General features: G+C 42.3%; 1 long non-coding RNA gene across 1 annotated transcript; it reads right to left on the bottom strand.

Moving 5' to 3' along the window:
• Positions 1 to 1,139: 1,139 nt before the first annotated feature.
• LOC125103055 (uncharacterized) lies at positions 1,140 to 12,785 on the bottom strand. Its single transcript, XR_007128275.1, has 3 exons — positions 12,743 to 12,785; positions 10,774 to 10,827; positions 1,140 to 1,493 (listed from the first exon to the last, which is right to left on the bottom strand). It is a non-coding gene; the product is annotated as an uncharacterized LOC125103055 (long non-coding RNA).
• Between the last annotated feature and the right edge of the window lie 282 nt (positions 12,786 to 13,067).

The raw sequence follows: 13,067 nt of genomic DNA, 5'->3' as shown, positions 1-13,067 counted from the left end.
GGAAATACAGGATGGATTTGCTGAATTGGGTCTCTATCCCTTTTATCCATCACAGCAAAAGAGACCCAGAGAGGGAGAGATGGGGGCAGGGGAGGGGGCAAAGGGAAGAATGATAAGATCTATCATGGAGGGTCTAGTCATTGTAGCTTTATCTTGTTATTCACAAATGAAGGAGAGAGAAATGTCATATGAGTAGAAATATAATTTCTTGAGGGGCAACGTGAAATATTAAAGGATTTTCCCATTGCAAATAAGGCAATTAAAACTATTCAATTTGACAAAGCGCTGGACCCAGCTGAATCGCACCATAATTCATGAGGAAAAAAACAGCAGCGAGGGAAACAGAGAAGCCTTTGGCAACACTGTTTGATAGCTCAATAAGAAAAGAATAAAAGGGACAATCACATCTGAGTCACTAATAAGCCTTCTTAGATTTAGCAGAAGAAAAATCATTAAAAGAACTGGTCTTCCCAACATCAGTTATTAAGGACAAGAATAAAGATTCACTGAAATCTACGTATTTGTGATTCACTTAGGAGAACTGGCCTGAACTTGGGAATTTAAATTTTTTTATTCCAATTTCAGTATAACACAATTTTACAACCTAATAGTAATAAAAGCTTATTAAATGAACAGAGCACCTCAAGTCATCCTGAATACCAGAACTAATGATACCACATTTTACAAACTGATAAAAAATAGCCAGCACACATAAGTAACATTACCTAAAAAAATTTCAGAGAAAATTTTTCTTTTTTGGTTGTTAAACACCTCATGACCATTAATACAACTAATAAATTTTTTATGAAGTCTGATTTAAAAAAAAATTAATTCTCTACCCTAACTCTACACATAGATCATTCCTCCTTTGGCCTTGCCCATGGTTCCTGACTGGTGCCCCAAGGATTCTGCATCACTCCCTGTAACGCGATAGGGACAAAACCCCAGCCTCATCTGAGCTGTGCCACTGGGGTCACTGAATCCAGCCAGGCAGGTGGAGCAAAAGGGCTCTTTTAACATAGTTTTTTGTTTGTTTGTTTGTTTGTTTGTTAAAGATTTTATTTATTTATCTGACAAAGAGAGAGATCACAAGTAGGCAGAGAGGCAGGCGGGGGCGGGGGGGAAGCAGGCTCCCTGCTGAGCAGAGAGCCCGATGGAGGGCTTGATCCCAGGACCCTGGAATCATGACCTGAGTCGAAGGCAGAGGTCATGATCCACCCAGGTGCCCCAAAAGAGCTCTTTATATAAGTTCTCCCCCACCTCATTTGCTCTTTGTTTTTCTCCTTCTATGTGGTTGTTTTTACTGCCCAGACCTCAGGAGTCTCTCTGCTTCTTAACGTGGACATGGATGACGAGTGGCACTTCAGAAACAGGAGCATGTGTGTGACAGCAGCATCCTGCTGGAAAGGTTTTGTACACCTGGGGCGACCCACAGGCAGCCACAGGAGGGCAGCCCTCTGATGACCAGATGTTCTGTCCAGTTAAGAAGGAGCCTATGTGCAGAAAACTGAAAGGGATGGTGTAGGTGAAGTTAAAGAAACATGGAGCCAGGTCGTCATAATTTCATGAAGTCAGACAAACCAAAAGAGAACCATGTTGGTTTTTTAATATTTTATTTATTTATTTGAGAGAGAGAGAGCACACACAAGTTGGGGGTGGAGCACAGGGAGAAGCAGACTCCCCACTGAGTAGGGAGCTCAAGGCAGGGCTGGATCTCAGGACCCCAAGATCATGACCTGAGCTGAAGGCAGATGCTTAACTGACTGAGCCCTCCAGGTGCCCCAAGATCACCAAGTTTAACGCTCCCTCCTTTCAAAATAATACTGTCTTAACAACAGTGCCACCTGCAGTGAGCCACTAGATGAGATATCCATGTGGATGACCCTTTCAAAAAAGCGGGGGGAAGCATGGATTAGGTAGATAGCCATAAAGCCTCTTCCTGCTCTGAGAGTCAACGGTTCTTTGATTTTCTGATTCAAAGTAAAGGCCATGTTCTGACACTGTCTATGAGCAACAATTACTATGTCACCCACTTCAAGTGTTTCTGCCAATAACCCAAGTGGATGGCTGAAGATCCTCAAAGGAAATCTAAAACTTCCCTTTTCCACATTTTAAAAATTGCCCATGAAAGAGTAGAGAACTGAATTTTGACTCTAGAAAGGACTGGAAATATAGTACCTTAACATTTATTTTTTATCAAGGACTAGCCAAGGAACCTTCATTCCTTGACAACACAGCACTTTATTGTTAAATTTATAAATATAAAATTCCCCACTGAGTTGGCATCAGCAGTGAACTCAGGTTTTTGTTTTTTGTTTTTTTTCAATTTGACTCAAGCAAGAACAAGGTATTTTAATCCTGGTAGGTTAAATTATGTTGTAGTAACCCACAACCCTCAAATGTCACTGGCCTCGGTATAACAAGGATTTGATTCTCCATACATGCGATTTCTGCTATAGTGTCGGGGGGCAAGTAGGACTCCCCCATGCAGTGACTCTGAGATCTCAGACAAAGGTGGCGCCCCATTGTCTAGCTTTCCGAAGTGGAGCACACGGCTCTTTCAGTTGCTATGGCAAAAAAAAAAGAGAACTGCAGAATTGTGTAATTCTTCTGTCTCTTGGCCCAGGAGGAAAGACATGAAATCCTTCCAGCTGTCACTCATTGGGCAAATGCAGACAGAGAGCCCCAGCTTACTTCAAGATGGCCGGGAAACATGGATGAGTAAATGGAATGTTGAAATTGTATCTCAGCCACACAAACTAAGGGAAGTGGGAGGTGAAGGAAATTAACCTGCGGGTCAACAAACAAACAGCCAAGCTTATTGAGAAGCTGAGCTCAGAGGTTGCCACGAATTCAGCAGTAATAATTGCTCACATTTATTGAGCGTTTGTTCTGGTTTGCCTGTATTAACTCATTAGCTCTTTACAACAGTTAGATGACAGAAGTAACATTATTATGCACATATTACCAATAAGACACGGGAAGCTGGAGGCAGAGTAGCTAGACCAAGATTACACAGCTATCAAGGGGCAGAGGCAGAAATGGAACCCAAGCAATGCGGTCCCTCAGCCCATTCTCTCAATGGTCCATGATGAGGTGAAAGGGAAATGAACTTCAATTAAATTGAATTTCATCAGAATTTATTTTTTTAATTTCTTCTTTATCTCATGCGGAAAGTGACATGTAGTAGAAAGAAGATGAATTTAGTGCTCTAGAGATTTTAGGCCAGCTTCACCAGATACGGGCATTTGTGCATCTTGGCAATCTTGGCCAGTCCCCTCTACTGCTTTCCACAGACACTATGCCCACACCTTCTTATGTTCAGCAAACCTCTTACTCCATAACCCCTGTCCCAGAGTCCCAATAGACAGACCTACCACGTATTTCACAAAGAAAATAAAAAATAACCAGATAGGAAGTCCCTCAAATTCTGATACCATGCCTTCATATAAATTCACCCTTTCCTTTCCTCCTGTGACAGTGGCAGAACTATGCTCCCCACACAAGTCCTGTCTGTGTGAGGCTAACACCTGCATCTATCCTCGGCTGCTCGTTCCTTCCTGGATTCACATGGCCCTAAGCCCATCGGTCATCCACTGTTACTATTTCATACCATCGACCTTACCATTGCCATTGAGGTGTGATCAGGTGTCTTTCTGTACCTCATTCCCCGCTCCAATTACTACCCTAATCTCATCTTCTCAAAATTAAGCTTCCTGAAATATTTCTCTCCACTCCCCACTTGCCCTTTGTTCCTCATTCTGTTACACTATGTTTTTTACCACAACAGCCCGATGCAGTAGCTACTTTGGTCTAGATCTCTCTCTCTGTAACACACACACACACACACACACACACACACACACACACATCACCCCTTCTTGGTGATAAATATAATAGCTACTTGCAGTCCTTTGTTTACTTTTTTGGAGCACTTGACACCTACAAACATTCTTTTCCTAAGAGTTCTCTTCCTGCGGTTGCTCAGCACGTTGCATTATCTCCATCTTTTCCCTTCCTCTTTGGCTTGTCCACTGAGTAGCTTTGCTGAACTAGCTTGTGGTCCCCACTTCTTACACCTTCATGTCCTTCAAAATTCCATCTTTTCCTTTGACCTTTCCCACCCTAACAATTCTCAGTTGATAAATGCAGGCACACACACGGTTCCAGACACAAACTTTCAGCTAGTGGTTCTACATGAATCTGTATCTTGAGCTCCAAGTGCCTACTGGGCTGCTCCTCATGGATGTCCCACAACAACTTCCTACCCAACAGGTCCCACACATTCATGCAGCCTTGACTACAATGCCTTCTCTGTGCTATATGCTTGGACTAAGGATACCGACAATAAGGATTGTGCACCTCTAGTCTCCTTCAAGATATCTGTACAGTATGGTATGTGTTATGATGGAAACAAGCACCATGTGGGCTATCAGACTATGGATCATATTTTGAACAGATATCTCCCTTTACCAGTACATGTGGGCATGTCAAGTAGCACATCAAAATTATCATGTGTTTAGGCCATTGAAATTTGGAAGCAGTTTCAGAGTCTTCTCCTCTAGAAGCAAACTTTTGACAAGAGACAGCATCACATTTAACAATGATGTGAAAGATTTGATTAGGAACATTCTGGGGAGCTCATGACATTAAAAATATTGGGAGAAGAAGCAATAGCAAGGAAAGAATATTGATGATTTCTGTTTTTTCAATTACACCATTATTCTGATCTCCAAAGACTGCTTTATTCGTGTGGGAGATATACTTGGATCAAAACCAGAAATAATTTATCATCTAAGTTGCCACAACATCTTTTTAGATAAGCTTGATATATAAGACCTCACTTGAACATAAGTCACATATCTACTCCTAAATTTTATTCATAGGTGTATGTTATGTATTATGTAAATATATTATGTTATATTATTCAAGAGACATGTATATAATATAAATATATGATCAGTTTGTAAGTAGACATTCTTCAATAGGAAATTATGCAAATTTTCATTAAGAATGATTTGACAGGGGGCGCCTGAGTGGCTCAGTGGGTTAAAGCCTCTGCCTTCGGCTCAGGTCATGATCCCAGGGTCTGGGATCCAGCCCTGCATTGATCTGCTGGCTCTCTGCTCAACAGGGGGCCTGCTTCCCTTCCTCTCTCTCTGCCTGCCTCTCTGCCTACTTGTGATCTCTGTCTGTCAAATAAATAAATAAAAATCAAAAATATGTTAAAAAAAGAATGATTTAACAGAAAATTTTAAGTAGGTACAAATACAGTCCTTGCCCACCCAAATGTTAAACTATAATCTTCTTTTTTCTTATTTTTAATTTCTTTCTATTCAGCAAAGGGAGAGGGAGAAGCAGACCCCCCCACCAAACAGAGAGGCCAGTGTGAGGCTAAATCCCAGGACCCTGAGATCATGACCTGAGCCCAAGACAGAAACTTAACTGGCTGAGTCATCCAGGTGCCCCTAAACTATAATCTTAAAAATTACAGAAGCTATTGAGATCGCTCAAATATCCATATTTTTTGTCTTTACCTGGATAGACTATTTACAACTGAAGACTTAACCTTCCTTTAGCATGATACTTCTGCCAGCATTGATTTAATCTGTCCTTTGCTAACAGCATTAGTGTACTGATATTTGAAATCTAGGAGAAAAAGAACAACAGTTGGTATACAAAGATACCACATTAGCAAGAAAAATGAGAATCCCTGGTCCTCCTCCTGTCTTAATCGCTCCCTCTTCATCTTCACCTTCTTCTTCAGATGCAGATAATGCTAGTGGCTAGAAGTTTCTTGGCCTGGGACTTTTTCTCTGCAACCCTGTCCTAGGCTAGCCCAACTCAAACTTGGAGGGTGACAAAGGGTATCAGATTCTCTACCAGTGACCCTTAACAGTCCATCCTTAAGCCTTCCATTAGGGTGTACCCTCTGTCTTAGAGGTTCTTCAACCATTCTCTAACCAAACTTCATTTTCATGGCTTTAGAGAATTCTCCTTAACCATCACTCTGGAAAAATCTGACATTCTAATATATAAAATTTAATAGTAACTGAGCCAAATCCCTCCAAGACAGCAGTAGTAGTAACTGTTGATTACAGAGTGCCTACTATGCACTAGGTACGATGGGAAAGGTACTCTACTCATAGAATCTCCTTTAATGGTTTGAAACAGCGTAATTAGGTACTGCAATGCAAACACTAATAACTATTTTTACAGTTGAAGCAGCTGAGCTTCAGAGAGATTAAGAAAACTACACAAGGTCCAATGACAGTGGTGGGATTCTCAGCCAGGTAAATCTGACTCTAAAATGGGAGCTCTTTCTACTACATGTTAATAGGAAACAATGGTTTCACCAAATATTCTGGGATTTCTAATAGTGGAAATCCAAAGGCTGTTTCAATAGACTTTTTCTTATCTTTTTGTTTTTTATTTTGTTGTTTTGGGTTTTGGTTTTTGCTCTAGGGGAAGAGACTTAAAAGCAAGTACACTACCTGAGGTCAGGTACACCACCTCGGGTCAGCGGTCAGTGCTTCCTCAATCCAAAAGAACAGTTACCCGAACAAAATGTGAAGGCACACATTTCTTTCTCTTCTTTGAATTATGAAAGATAAATTATTTTCCCCCAAAATTACCTACAAAAGTTCATTGACGGCATTTATGAGCCAGACATTCATGTAAGTTAAGAGGTGTCAAAAGCAGGAACCACAAAACCACGCACAAGAACGCTTGCTTCATCTCTCCAGGGACCGTCTCACATTCATCTCTGCATTCAGTACTTAAAGCACTGAGCTGCCAGACAGACCCTGGTGTGGGCTGTGACCTCTAGGAACCAGACCAGGCTCTATCTTTTACTACAAGAGCTTTCATGTTGTTGCATTTGTTTCAAGAAAGCATAATTCCAAGCAGAAATTTCTTATGTAGACATTTTCATACAGCTCTATAAAATCTCAGTGAAAAAAAAAGTTATACCCTACTCTGAGACCCCATAGTCTTCTACAAAGAAAAAGACTTCATTTCCACAAACAAAGCTGGGTTACCGGGCTATTTCCAGCAACATCTTCCTGATTTTTAATTATTAGATGGGAAGTAAAAGAGTATACATGAGGACACATGTTTGGGAAATGAGAGCTCTATGTGAATACCCCCTTCTCAAGGACAGTGTGACCCAGAAGGAATGCTATGCAGGCTGGCCTCAGGAAAAATGCCCATCAGTCAGAGGGGTGACAGCCAGTGCAGTGAAGAAGTCACTATGTGCTGGCCACTGTGCCAAGTTCCTGACATAATTTATCTCATTCCATCTTCCCAAGCACCCTTTGGAACAGGTAATAATAATCTCATTTGACAGTGAGGAAACCAAAGCCCAGAGAAGCCCAGTCTAGCTGAAGGACACAAGCAGGCCAATGACAAAACTCAGATCCGACTAACCAGCAACAGTCAATGTGTTCACTTTGATCAATCATTCAGTTACCATTTCCAAGGATTTTTCTAGATAATCACCTGAATAATATCCACTGTAGATAGAAAGAGATTTAAATTTATTATATAAAACATATGGAATATTATATATGTTTTATATATTTTGTAATTATAATTGTGTCTTTTATATAAGTAATTAATTCATACAAGTATATTAATATACAATTATGTGATATAAACAAAAGAATTATGCTATTACACTTAGTTGTCCATTATTGCCTCCAGAGAGCTTCTCTTTTTGTCTTTTTTTTAAAGATTTATTTATTTATTTGAGAGAGAGAGAGAAAGAGCACAAGGGGGAGGGGCAGATAGAGAGGGAGAGAGAAACCCAAACAGACTCTATACTCTGAGCATAGAGCCCGATGCAGGGCTCGATCTCAAGACCCTAAGATCATGACCCTGAGCCGAAATCAAGAGTCGGGTACTCAACTGAGCCACCCAGATGCCCCTCTTTTTCTTTGTCTTAGAGAAAAAACAAGTATCAGAGAGATGTTAATGACCAGATTGGGACGGACTCCCTTGTGCTTGCAGAGGAACTGGAAGAGGGCCTACGAGGGAATCGCTGGCTTGGGACAGGAGTTTCTGTCGTCCGATGCTGGATTCTTGGCCTCCCTGAAGCTGTCACCCAAACACCAGTGACAGGTGGGGAACATGGCATTATGACAAGTGCTCAAGAGCAAGTCGGACGTGCTGAGAATCGGGGGAGGGGAACACACTCCTCCCAGTCTAGACTAGAATGGCAGGACCCCGAAGAGACGCGCTCTGGGAATCTGACGAGGCAGAGCAGCAAGGGCTGGGATACCGCTGGTGAGCTCCAAAAAAGAAAACACACGAAACAAAGAGGTGGGGTTCAGCTGCAGATGTTAGGTAGCCAAAGCAGAAAAGAGGCAGAGGACGTTCCGTGCAGGTGGAACATGAGAGAAGGTGAAGGAAAGAGAATAATCAGGAGGGAGCCTGCCTGGTGGGACGTGAAGACACCAGCGGCGCGCGGGAACGTGGACACAGGCAGGATCGCCGCTGTCCTGTCCATCACACAGAGGACCTCACGATCTGGATTTCAGTGTGATACGGTAGCTCTCAGAAAGTCAGTAAGATTTACTAGTGCAAGGCACTTTGGAGATCTTTTACTCAATCTGAGCAACGGCCCTGTGGGGAAGGCATGAATCCCAAGGTTTCCCATACAGGAAATCCAACTTCGTCCTGCAGACAGAACAGCAGGCCCCCAAGATGTCCATGGCCCAATTCTGCTGACTTTGCAAATGCAATGAAGGTCACAGGCCTTAAAACGGAGAGAGGAGCCGGGATTACCCAGGTGGGTCCAATCAGAGCCTCTGAGTCCTTGAAAGGAGGCGGCCTTCTTGCAGTGAGAAGCAGAAAAAGGGAGGAAGTCCAACAGGTTCCAGGCAGGAGGCGGTGTTGACACACCACTGCTAGCTGTGGGCAAGGGCCAGAGAGAGGCCTCTGGGAGGGAAGGAAACCCCAAACCGACAGCCAGCAAGGAAATGGGATCTCAATCCTACAACCACCAGGAATAGGATTCTGCCACCAACCTGAAGGGGACTAGAAGCTGACTGTTCCCAGAAGTTGGCAGGAAGAGGCCGGCCAGCCGGTACTTGGACTTGACCCTCCTCGGGCCTGGAGAGAGAAACCAGCTGAGCCCGAGAAACCAGTTTCCACCTATGGAATTGTGGGCTAATAAACCTGTGTTGTTTTAAACCCCTAGGTGTGTAGTCTTTATCAACAACAGCAGTAAGAACCTTACACATTTAGGTTCGACAACTTGCCTGAGGTCAGTGAGCTGGTCAAGGACCAAAATGTCAGTCAAACCCAGGTTCAATAACTCCTAAATCTTGTACCTTTAACTCTTATGCTACTGTGTTTCTAGGTGGACAAAATCACAAAAGCTATATTTAAGACACAAAAACCAAATTGCCACAGTGTGTGTAGCTGTTTAGAAAAGGGGGAGTCAAATGGGAAGGACATAAACACGTATTCAATTCCTCAAAGTTAGGGCCTTTTCTCCTCTCTCTTGTGTTTGTCCTCGGTGAGCAGTGGAGACACCAGTAAGCTTTTTCTACGGTTCAACCTCTTAAGGGAATTTTGAAAAAGAGAAACTTAATTTTAGAGTGTCTGAGTCTACCTCCATATCAGGGAGGAATTTGATGATACTCGCTAATTTTTACTCCAAGAGTAGACAGACCCAGTAGAGTTGGAAGCTATTATCCTTAGAATAAAACTGAAATTTATCACGTAGAGTTAGTATAATACCCGTGGCGAAATGCAAACTCACAGAGGACAGTAATATGACATTAAAAATTTTAAAGCCCATGGATGTTTTAAATTAAGAAATTATTTCAAGTATGTTTAATGTGACTTGGCATCAGTCTATGAGATAGATATCATCCCAAGTTGCTACTAAGAAAACAAGACTCAAAAAGGCTAAGTGACTTGACCAGCAACATGTGGTTAGCACACAACTGATGTGGGGTTAAAATCAAGCACCTAACCTCTAGACCCCACGCTATTCCTCTGACATCACGCTATCGTTGTAGGAAGAGAAAGTATGACTGTCTGATGACTTCACAGGCTTGAAAATCGGATGAAACTTCATGAGGGATCTAGGCTGCATCAAATATGCATATGAACTTAGCCTCAAACTGGCCTCATCCAGTAGTCACCAACAGCATGAGATCCTGTGGGGGAATCCCTTCATTTGCCAGTGTGACACATAAATCCGGGATCACAAAACTGTTTTAGGTGTAGCATCAATTCTCATTGAAAAGTTCTTACAACGCACGTGGGATTCAGCGGTGAGACACAGTAGGCACGGTGAGGGAGAACAGCAGAGAAAGAAGCAGGAGGGTCATGGGTGGCTTCCTTTGGTACAACCCCGGTTCGCCTCCAACCTGGCACACGTCCGAACACAGCCAGCCCCTCCCTGGGACCGCGGCTCCGAAGTGGAGGCGGGCACACGCGTCCCACTAAGATCCCGAGCAGCAGCTGCTCAGCCACCCGTGTTTACCCTTTCCTGGGGCTCCTGGGGTAGGAGATGGTGTGGACGATGAAAACATGCTGCTCCTGGCACTTCTGAAATGTGCTGAATTGCACCAGATAAAAAGCAGCTAAGCAGTTGGAGTCAACTCTCTGGAGAAAAACACAACCCTCAGCCCTGGAAAATGGAGAGCATTATAAAAGTGAGGCAAGAGAAATTATCCTGGCCAAAGAAACAATGACATTGGATACTTAGGTTCCTTAGACTTCTGCTAAACAGAAATGGAATGGTTTCCGACTTACTGTAGCGATCGTAGCAACTGACATCCAGGAAGGAAACCACAGTGACGGAAATCTCTAGAAAAAGAGAAATGGGTAGGATGTATCACTAAAGGGACAGGCTACAGAGCAGGAGAACAGCCTGGAGGAAGAAAAAGTAAGTCAAGAAGAGTTATTCCTAAGCTAGCCAGGCTATCCTGGCCCATCCGGCCTTTCCTCAACGGCTTCCTGCATCAGCTGTCCTCAAACTATTGGGCTCAGGCTGTCTTCACACTCTTAGAAAATTACTGAAGATGCTTCAGTTTCTGTGGGTTACATCAGTTTACAGGTAGCATTAGAAATAAGGGCATTTAAATCCATGTATATCCTAATGCATTTAAAAATAACAATATTAAACCCATTGTATGTTAATAAATGAAACAATATCTGTGTTTTCCTAAATAAAGAATAGCAAGGAGAATGGCACTGGAGATTTTTGCAAATCTCTTTAATGCCTTGCATAATAGAAGACAGCAGGATTGTAATCTCTGCTTCTCTATTCCGTCGAGTACAGTATCATGAGTCGTGCAGCCTCTGGAAGATTCCACTGGATGCTCATGAGATGATTTGACTCATAACTACAAATAATGCCTCCGCATTATAATAATATTTTTGACTCCATGAACGTCTGAGTTGTTGGAATCCCCAGGCGTCCCTGGCCTGTGCTTTGAGACTACCATCCTGCTTTCTACTTTCATTCTGATTCTAGAATCAGAATTTTGTTAACTCCTGAGTCCCTACTGGCCTTGCAAAGTTGCTTGTGCAATGTTAGAGTTCCAGAAAGTTACAGCTAAAAACAGCTTGGTGACCTAGTCCAGGTTTTTCGATCATTAAATAAAAATGTTCTGTTATGGACCACGCACTGTTCTAATACTAGAAACACAGCAGTGAATAAAACTGGGAGTTAGAAAACTCAAACATTAGAGACAAAGGGAATCAGGAATTAAATAAACAATGAGGAAAAAAAATCAAGATAATCTCAGATGTAACAAGTGCTCTCAGTATAAAAAAAGTCAAGGTAACCAAGTTACTTTTGGGGTTGGAGTTATCCGGAGAGATCTTAGGACTCGCTTAAGGTTATGCATAGCTATTTAGTAAGAATCAAGAACAGAACCCACTGCATCACAAAGTAAACTTGGTGGCTGGGTGGCTCAGTTGGTTGAGTGTTCAGCTCTTAGTTGTGGCTCAGGTCATGACCTCAGGGTTGTGGGAGGGAGACCTCTGCCGGGCTCCCTGCTGAGTGAGGAGTCGGCTGGGATTTTCTCTCTCCCCCTGCCCCTAGCCCCCATTGGCACATGCGCTCTCTCACTCTCTCTCAAATAAATAAATACTTTTTAAAGTAAACTGGGTAACTATTTGGGATACCGGGTAGTGCAGATGGCTTTTCTAACTATTAGAAAATCATTAAAAGTCATTTTTATTGGTGTTTTCCTCTAAATTATTCCACCTGATTTTCTCATAGAAACTGTTTGCCCAGTAATTGGCCCACGCTTCTTTTAAGTTGCCCCAAATCCTTTGTAAAAACAAAAACCAAGACAGAAGTAAACATCTTAAATCTTGACTATTATATTAGAATCATGCCAGGGAAGAAAGGTCTTATAACATAGACCAGTATGCCCACAAAATCACCCCAGAAACCAGTTTGCTGGATACATAATTGCTCCAAAAGAGAATAAAATTTACCTTAGGTACCTCCCACCATTAGTCCCTTTCCTAATCCCATCGCTGCTCCCCCAGCCATCCAAGGTCCTACCCTGTAGACTCTTTCTGTGTGCATATTCCTTAATCTTTTATGATAATACAAGATTCATACAGAAAACTGCACAGTTGGCTTGATGAATTTCCCAAACCAAACACTCCCATATAACTAGCATTTAGCCTTGTGAAGCACAATCCTATTAAACAAGCACCCCAGAAACTCCCTTTGTACTTTCTTTCAGAAAATACCACTCACCAACGGTAAACAATATGTTGGCTTCTAACAGCACAGATTGCCTCTTTTGTACTCTGTATAAATGGAATCATATAACATAACTCCTTTGTGTCTGGCTTCTTGAGTTCAATGTTCTGTTTGTGACATTCATTCATACTGTTGCGAGATTACAGATCATTTATTTTCGCTGCAGTAAACACACATCTCATTGTGTGAATATGCAGCAATTCATTCATCGAGATGGACATTTGGATAGCTTCCAGGTTAGGGATATTATGAAGAGCACTGCTATGGACACACTAACTCATGTCTTTTGTGTACATATGTAGTTTTATATATGTTTATA

Source organism: Lutra lutra, chromosome 6 (genome assembly GCF_902655055.1).
Source record: "Lutra lutra chromosome 6, mLutLut1.2, whole genome shotgun sequence".
In the NCBI taxonomy this organism is placed as follows: domain Eukaryota; kingdom Metazoa; phylum Chordata; class Mammalia; order Carnivora; family Mustelidae; genus Lutra; species Lutra lutra.
The sequence above is the reverse complement of the archived record's forward strand: the minus strand, read 5'-3'. Positions and strand labels throughout refer to the sequence as shown.